This window comes from Bubalus kerabau, chromosome 6, assembly GCF_029407905.1.
Source record: "Bubalus kerabau isolate K-KA32 ecotype Philippines breed swamp buffalo chromosome 6, PCC_UOA_SB_1v2, whole genome shotgun sequence".
Lineage (NCBI taxonomy): Eukaryota > Metazoa > Chordata > Mammalia > Artiodactyla > Bovidae > Bubalus > Bubalus kerabau.
The window spans coordinates 23,555,273-23,564,045 of NC_073629.1; the positions used below are offsets into that span (position 1 = coordinate 23,555,273).

Here is an 8,773-nt window from a genome sequence, read left to right on the forward strand (position 1 = left end):
AGACACTTACTCCTTGGAAGAAAAGTTATGACCAACCTAGAAGGCACATTAAAAAGCAGAGACACTACTTTTCCAACAAAGGTCTGTCTCATCAAGGCTATGGTTTTTCCAGTAGTCATGTATGGATGTGAGAGATGGACAATAAATAAAGCTGAGTACCGAAGAATTGATGCTTGAACTGTGGTGTTGGAAAAGACTCTTGAGAGTCCCTTGGACTGAAAGGAGATCAAACCAGTCCATTCTAAAGGAAATCAGTCCTGAATATTCATTGGAAGAACTGATGTTGAAGCTGAAACTCCAATACTTTGGCCACCTGATGCAAAGAACTGACTTGTTGGAAAAGACCCTGATGCTGGGAAAGATTGAAGGCGGAAGGAGAGGGGGATGACAGGCAATGAGATGGTTGGATGGCGTCACCGAATCAATGGACTTGAGTTTGAATAAACTCCAGGAATTGGTGATGGACAGGGAGGCCTGGCGTGCTACAGTCCATGGGGTTGTGAAGAGTCAGATACAACTGAGTGGCTGAACTGAATTGAACTTGCATGAAATGTTCCCTTGCTGTCTCTAATTTTCTTGAAGAGATCTCTAGTCTTTCTCATTCTATTGTTTTCCTCTATTTCTTTGCACTGATCACTGAGGAAGACTTTCTTATCTCTCCTTGCTATTCTTTGGAACTCTGCAAGTTATGGGTATTTCTTTCCTTTTCTCCTTTGCCTTTCTTTAGCTTCTCTTCTTTTCTCAGCTATTTGTAAGCCCTCCTCATACAATCATTTTGCCTTTTTGCATTTATTTTTCTTGGGATGGTCTTGATCACTGCCTCCTGTACAATGTCATGAACCTCCATCCATCGTTCTCTGGCACTCTATCAGATCTAATCCCTTGAATCTATTTGTCACTTCCACTGTATAATCATAAGGGATTGATTAGGTCATACCTGAATGGTTTAGTGGTTTTTCCTACCTTCTACAATTTAAGTCTTAATTTGGCAATAAGAAGTTCATGATCTGAGCCACAATCAGCTCCTGGTCTTGTTTTTGCTGACTGTATAGAGCTTCTCCATCTTTGGCCACAAAGAATATAATCAATATGATTTTTGTATTGACCATCTGGTGATGTCCATGTGTAAAGTCTTATCATGAGTTGTTGGAGGAGGGTGTTTGCTATGACCAGTGCGTTCTCTTGGCAAAACTCTGTTAACCTTTGCCCTGCTTCATTTTGTATTCCAAGGCCAAAATTGCCTGTTATTTCAGGTATTTCTTGGCTTCCTACTTTTGTATTCCAGTCCCCTATAATGACAAGGACATTGTTTTTTGGGGTATTCTAGAAGGTCTTGTAGGTCTTCATAAAACCGTTCACCTTTGGCTTCTTCAGCATTACTGGCTGGGTCATAGACTTGGATTACTGTGATATTGAATGGTTTGCCTTGGAAACGAACAGAGATCATTCTGTCGTTTTTGAGATTGCACCCAAGTACTGCATTTCAGACTCTTTTGTTGACTATGAAGGCTACTCCATTTCTTCTAAGGGATTCTTGCCCACAGTAGTAGATATAATGGTCATCTGAGTTAAATTCACTCATTCCTGTCCATTTTAGTTCACTGATTCCTAAAATGTTGATGTTCACTTTTGCCATCTCCTGTTTGACCATTTCCAATTTACCTTGATTCATGGACCTAACATTCCAGGTTCCTATGCAATATTGTCCTTTACAGCATCGGATTTTACTTCCATCACCAGTCACATCCACAACTAGGCATTGTTTTTGCTTTGGCTCCATCTCTTCATTCTTTCTGGAATTTATTCTCCACTCTTCTCCAGTAGCATATTGGGCACCTAACCGACCTGGGGAATTCATCTTTCAGTGTCATATCTGTTTGCCTCTTCATACTATTCATGGTGTTCTCAAGGCAAGAGTGCTGAAGTGGTTTGCCGTTCCCTTCTCCAGTGGATGACGTTTTGTCAGCACTCTCCACCATGACCCATCTGTCTTGGGTGGCCCTACATGGCATGGCTCATAGTTTCATTGAGTTATACAAGGCTGTGGTCCATGTGATGTTTGATTAGTTTTCTGTGATTGTGGTTTTCATTCTGTCTGCTCTCTGAGGGATAAGGATAAAAGGCTTATGGAAGTTTCCTGATGAGAGAGACTGACTGTGGGGGAAACTGGGTCTTGTTCTGACGGGCGGGTCCATGCTCAGTAAGTCTTTAATCCAATTTTCTGTTGATTGGTGGGGCTGTGTTCCCTCTCTGTTGTTTGACCCGATAGATCAAACTATCGTGGAGGTAATGAAGATAATGGTGACCTCCTTCACAAGGTCCCATGCACGCACTGCCACACTCAGTGCCCCTGACCCTGCAGCAGGCCATCGCCAACCCACGCCTCCGCTGGAGACTCCTGGACACTCACAGGCAAGTCTGGGTCACTCTCTTGTGGGGTCAGTGCTCCTTTCTTCTGGGTCCCAAGGTTTTGTCTGTGCCCTCTGAGTGTGTTTTCCCTAGTCCTGTGTAAGTTCTAGCGGCTCTATGGTGGAGTTAATGGTGACCTCCTTGAAGAGGGCTTATGCCACACCTAGGTCTGCTGCACTGAGTCCCTGCCCCTGCGGCAGGCCACTGCTGATCGGACCTCCACAGGAGACACTCAAACACTCAAAGGCGGGCTGGTTCAGTCTCTGTGGGGGTCTGCTGGTGGTCTCCTTACCTCATGCCTGGATTTTTTTCCTCTGCCTCATGGAGAAGATATCCCTTCTTTCTGTATCCCAGCGAACTGCCCTAGCTCAGGAAATTCTCTGGCCTTCCAGTGGTTAGGACTCTTCCCTACCAGGGTAGGGGGCACAAGTAAAAGAGGCTTTCTAAAGAGAAAGGTCCCACTGAGACTCAAACTCAGATTGCTGGATTCAAAGTCCAGAGTGCTCACCATTACACCATGGAACCATGACCAATTTGTTGGCTCACTCTTCCACTGCTGAGCCAGGTGGCGCACAGCCTAGGACTCGCCTCCCGCCGGGCGCTCTAGTCACCCTGCCTTGAGTGGCTTCCTCCGCGACGCCAGGGGGCGCCTGACTCGTCGGTCCGCAGCCCTCTCTTCAGGTTTGGATGTTGTGGAAAGAGTTGAAATCCATTTGGGGTGGATTAGTAACTTTTTCCTGTTACTAGGAAAGTTTTTAGGAAAAGGTTACTAGACTTCCCCCAAATGCCCCTGTTCTACCGGCATTTCTAGAGTTTTCTGCCCTGAGGTAAAATTTCCCCCAGGGAAAAAAGTCCCTTTCCTGTTTGCAGTTGTCCTCTTCCCGCTGCCCTGGGAGCTCTAAACATCCTCAGAAGAGCCCTTAGGACTTCGTGGAATGTCCCCTCCCTGGGACCTCAGGTCCAAGGGTAAACCTTTTAATCGTGGGGCTCTGCCGGCTTCACTGGTGTGGGTGTTGGGAATGTGATCGGAAACAAAGCGACCGCGGCCCCGACGCTGCTGGCGCCCCGCGGGGTGTGGTTGGGTGTGAGCAGCTGACGGTGTTTCTTCTGGGCTGTTTCCTCCCTCATTTTTCTTCTCTCTTCTTCCTTCCAGGTTCATCCACTCCCCACCCATCCGCGTCCCCAAGACGGCGGCGGTCGCTTCTTCCTGAGGGAAGCTCAGCGCAGCCTGTGGGCTTCTCTCTAGACTTTTTCACTCTCCGGGCTTTTGTATGGTTCAAGGGCCAGTTTTAAAGATTTGAAAATCGGCCACTTTGGAAAGCCTTTCACACCCTCCCACTCCGCAGAAGGGAATGCGCAAGACAGAAGGGCACGTGTCCAACTCCAGCCCAAGAGGCTGTGTCGTCACCTGTCACCTGGGCGGGGGCTCCCGAGGCTGCGAGGAGCAGGCGGCCAGGGCCGTGCGCCCTACGTTGGGGTGTGGAGGGCCACTCGCTGGTGTCAGTGCCCAGACGCCTGCATGTTAAGACTCAGCATTCTGTGTTTTCAGCACAGGAGGCAGCTACATTATCCTGTAGCTCTCATATCGTGTCCATACTCTCTTTTGTTCTGTGCGCACAGGTGGGGCAGCTGCAGAATCTCATTCCTCCTGGATCTTCACATAGTTCTGTCCTGCGATGGTTTCTCCCAGCCTTCACTACATGCTAGTCTTCTCTCTGGACCATCTGGAGCACTGGGGCCACCCTGATCTACATGATTTCCCATCCAGATTCCAGAGAAACTGCTAGGCTGGCAAAGGTTGAAGGCTCAGGCATGGAAATCACCAACTGGTCAGACTCCAGATTGGTGCCCCTCAACACTCAGTAATAATTAGCAGTTACAGAATGCCACCAAAACGATGATTTGAAGGTGTTATGTCCTTTAAAAACATTAATACACATTATTCCTTAGAACAGCTTTCGGTTTACAGATAAACTGAGCAGCTAGTGCAGAGTTCTCTCACTTATGGTCTATTCTCCCTCACACAATTTCCCCTATTATTAGTATTTTGTATTAGTAAATACAGGACAGCGGAAATACCATGAGTAGGCAGGTGGTATTCCCAGTGTGAGGCTTAGCCATTGCACTCTGTAGAGCTGACCTGATTTCCACAATGTGGGAAACATGACTGCATAATTTGTGGTAGTAGGGAACTGCATTCTCACTCTCCCCTGACAATTAATGGTTAATAATAGGACAATTCAGTATATTCAGGAGTTTCGGTAAATTCTTGGAGGGCATTTCTGGGATGTGTTTCCCTGGAAGATAAACCTTCTGGCTCCCCTTCTAAATCGTTTGGGAAAAAAGACTGCTGCTGCATTCCTTTCAAATGCCAGGCTGTGAATTGAGGACCAGCAAGATTTAATGAGGATTAAGGCCCTAATCAACCAACTGGGTATACTTCCTTTTGGATCTCATTCCACTGGGACTAGAATGGGTCAGGTTACTCCTTCACTGCAGAAATTCCAGAGATTTTGAACTCAGCAAGACCTGTGTGGCCAAGTGACTACCTCTTCCAGCTGAGGAAGAACAAATGTTTCTGATATGTCACCTGGCTTTCCCTCTTTATTTTTCATAATACACCACCAGAGGTTGAAATCTGGCTGAGAACCAGGGTTACTGAGCCAGGAAAGACCATACAGCTTAGGGGCGGGGGAGGAAAACCAGGACCCTTCTGTAGTAATCTCTAGGCAACATTTGTCATGTCTTCCGATGAACCCATCACCACTACATTTTTTGTGACTTCCTGGTTACTGGACTGAAGTGAAGTGAAATTTGCTCAGCTGAGTCCAACACTTTGCAACCCCATGGACTATACAGTCCATGGAATTCTCCAGGCCAGAATACTGGAGTGCGTAGCCTTTCCATTCTCAAAGGGATCTTTCCAACCCAGGTCTCCTGCACTGTGGGCAGATTCTTTACCAACTGAGCTATCAGGGAAAAAGTTGAGACAATACTTTATTCATCTCTGTGTTCATGATTCCTGGTGCTGAGTCAAGTACTGAGGAGGTTCTCAGCAATTATCAGTCACAGTTTGAATAAAAGTGTTTGCAAATCTCCAACCATGTCAACTACATTCCAATTGTACTGTCAGGGATGCTCTGCTTTCTCCCACTATGTAACAAAGCCCTTTCCTTAGAGAGGACTCTGCCCTACACTATCCTTGCCATATAACACTCACCAGTGTGACTCTGAGGAAGATACAACTGTTCTCAGGATTCCTCAATGGTTCACACTGTCATTAGGTAGAGATGTCCTTGATCTACCCTCCCAGCCTCTTGGCTGCTACAACACCCCACCTGAGGAGAGCAAGCACATTTTGTTGAAAATATCCACTTGTACTCTTTCTCTCATGGCTTTGATTTTCTCAGGAAATACAGCATTAAAAAACAAAAAGCACTCAACAAATATTTAAGAGATATTGTGTGTAAAGCCTTTCAAACTCTAAATGCAAAAGAATATTATTAATATCTCTGCTTCAGATATAAATGTCCCCTCCTTTCCTTGGCCCCTTCTGGCAACAGGGCAGAACTATTTAAAGTAAAAATGGACATCTCCAATTCTTCTCTAAATATCATTTATCCATCTTGGCCCACACTTACTTGGAAGGCTTCCTCTGCAAGGGCAGCTCCAAGGTCTAGACGGGGCAGGTCTAGGGCAGAGCCTCAAGGTCCCATCCTCCTCCTTCTGAAATTGGTGCTCCCAGCAGTATAAACCAACCCTGATCCAGCATGTGGATCACCTCGGCAGGTGCACAAGTTCCCTGTGGACTGAGTTACTCTCCCAGTTCTTCTTGCTCAGCTCAGACTGCTCCATGAAGAGTTGGATGATGCTGTATGTAGTCCTCTGTTTCCCTTGATTTTCCTGAACTCAACTTGTCACTTCCTTTGGTTAGCACCATTTCCTTGGCCTTATTTGGGTTATTCTCATCTTCCAAACTTGCTGATTTTCTTTAATTTTAGTGTGTGGGCTCAGCTGAGGCTCCTGCAGGAAACACAGAAAGGACCAGGGCCAGATCTTGGCTGCAGTTCCCAGGGCACATTTAGCATGCATCTCAGCCCCTCATGCAACTCTAAGAAAACTGAACAGGATGGAATTCAGAGAATTTGAATAACAAGTTTATTTCACTGATAAAACTGAGGCCCAAATAGATTAGGGGATTTTCCCAAGCTCCAACCATGCAAATCTCCAACCCCTTGGTGGCAAGAAAGCCACAACAAAGCCGTGGACACAAGCTTCTCTGTCCAAAGCACATGATACACCCTTTAGGAATGCACAGCTGAATTTCAATGGACATTGGATCAAATGTCAGTATTCCCACTGTTAAAACAAAAATATCTGAAAGACCTTTTCTGAGACAATTCTTTTACTACAGTCCCTTAGTCCTATTATTTATACTCGGTCAATTTTCAATTCTGGCCAACAATGGGACAAAGGAATGCATGAATACAAATAAAATTTATCAAAGCCATAATTAAATAATATTTATGTGAGTCTCTGTAAAATGTCTGGCTTCTGTGTTAAAAGATCATCTTCCTGAGAGCAGGAGCTCTGCCTGCCTTATTCACCCAACCCCCTTCAAGAGCCTGCCATAAAAAAAAAAATCCTGCCAGATGGAATATTCAGTAAATACCAAGTGGATAAGTAACAGTTACTAGGAATAACTAACTTCTACTAGTGTTCTAGTCCCTATCATATTCCCAGTCAGATCCTGTCCCAGGTCTGTGCAGAAGCAATAAAAGCACAGCCATAAGTAAAGCAGTACAAGATGCAAATACCAATACAACATGTACCAAGTCTGCTTTACATGGTGATTTCATTACCCTCTTTGAGCAGATTGATCTTATATACAACAGAGAAGAACACATAATGTAATAGAGAAGACAGCATTAACTTTGCATGAGTAAATGTAATCGTGCAGCAGACAGGCTTCAATTACTGAGCATTAGCTACACAGGTAAAGAATATCTATGTCATAGTGACTGTGGTGCTTCCTAAAATTCTCTGGAGATAAGGTTCAAGAAACTGCATTTCAGACAAAATTTCCAAGGAGACCGTCATGTAAGGAAAAGGTCTGACCACTAAACAGTCTAGAATGGAAATCCCCAAAGCCCTAGTGGCAACAAGAATGACTCAGATTAAGCAAAGCAAGACCTTTGTCAAGGTGGCCTCTCAAGGGAAAATGTCTCCTTTTCCAAGAAGGGTACCTACCTGAGGTGGGACACAAAGAGGACCCTGCTTCCCCAGTCTGAGCTTTTAGTGCCTCCATTGTCTTAAAAGACTCTGCTCTAATTGGTGGGGTATCTCAGCCCTCGTATGGGTCATTTCTTTATCAAGATCTCTGTGGCTCCCAAATATGGCTGCTGCTACTGGCTGTGTCCCTAGGGCAAGCTGCAGCACCTCTACCGCTCCAGGAGACCCTCCAAGACCAGCAGGAAAGCAAATGGGAACAGGTGGGTTAAGTCGTCTGCAGTGCCTTTGGCTGCAAGCTGTGGAGAGGAAGAACAGGAAGGCCACTGCTCTGAAGAGACATAAGAGGACTTCCCTGGTGGTCTAGTGGTTAAGAATCCACCTGCTAATGCAGGGGACACAGTTTGATCCCTGGTCCGAGAAGATTCCACATGCCTCTGAGCAACTAAGCCCATGTACCACAACTACTGAAGCTCCCATGCCTAGAGCCCATGCTCCACATCAAGAGAAGTCACCACAATGAGAAGCCCATGCACTGCAAGTAGAGAGTAGCCCCCAGTTGCTACAACTAGAGAGAGACCAGCACAGAACAAAGACCCAGTGCAGCCAAAAGTGAATAAAATCTTAAAATATGTAAAAAAAAATAAAGAAACACAAGGAAAAAAAGACCTCAGTTATTTTATTCTCCTCTTGGAGAAAGAGATGGCAGAGGTCAGTTCTGGGGCTCCACAGTTCTAGGCTTTCTCTTAAGTGACCTTTCTTCAGATGAGTTGAAAGAAATCGTGACTGACAGAATTCAGGTCAATAGCAGATGGTGACTGCAGTCATGAAATTAAAAGATGCTTACTCCTTGGAAGGAAAGTTATGACCAACCTAGATAGCAGATTCAAAAGCAGAGACATTACTTTGCCAACAAAGGTCCGTCTAGTCAAGGCTATGGTTTTTCCTGTGGTCATGTATGGATGTGAGAGTTGGACTGTGAAGAAGGCTGAGCACTGAAGAATTGATGCTTTTGAACTGTGGTGTTGGAGAAGACTCCTGAGAGTCCCTTGGACTGCAAGGAGATCCAACCAGTCCATTGTGAAGGAGATTAGCCCTGGGATTTCTTTAGAAGGAATGATGCTAAAGCTGAAAC

The 8,773-nt window shown here is 45.5% G+C and overlaps 2 non-coding genes across 2 annotated transcripts; one reads left to right on the forward strand and one right to left on the reverse strand.

The window, feature by feature from the left end:
* Positions 1-2,862: 2,862 nt before the first annotated feature.
* On the reverse strand, positions 2,863-2,934 carry TRNAQ-UUG (transfer RNA glutamine (anticodon UUG)). Its single transcript has one exon. It is a non-coding gene; the product is annotated as a tRNA-Gln (tRNA).
* Positions 2,935-4,464: 1,530 nt separating this feature from the next.
* LOC129656737 (U1 spliceosomal RNA) lies at positions 4,465-4,622 on the forward strand. Its single transcript, XR_008716522.1, has one exon. It is a non-coding gene; the product is annotated as a U1 spliceosomal RNA (small nuclear RNA).
* The last annotated feature ends 4,151 nt before the right edge of the window (positions 4,623-8,773 follow it).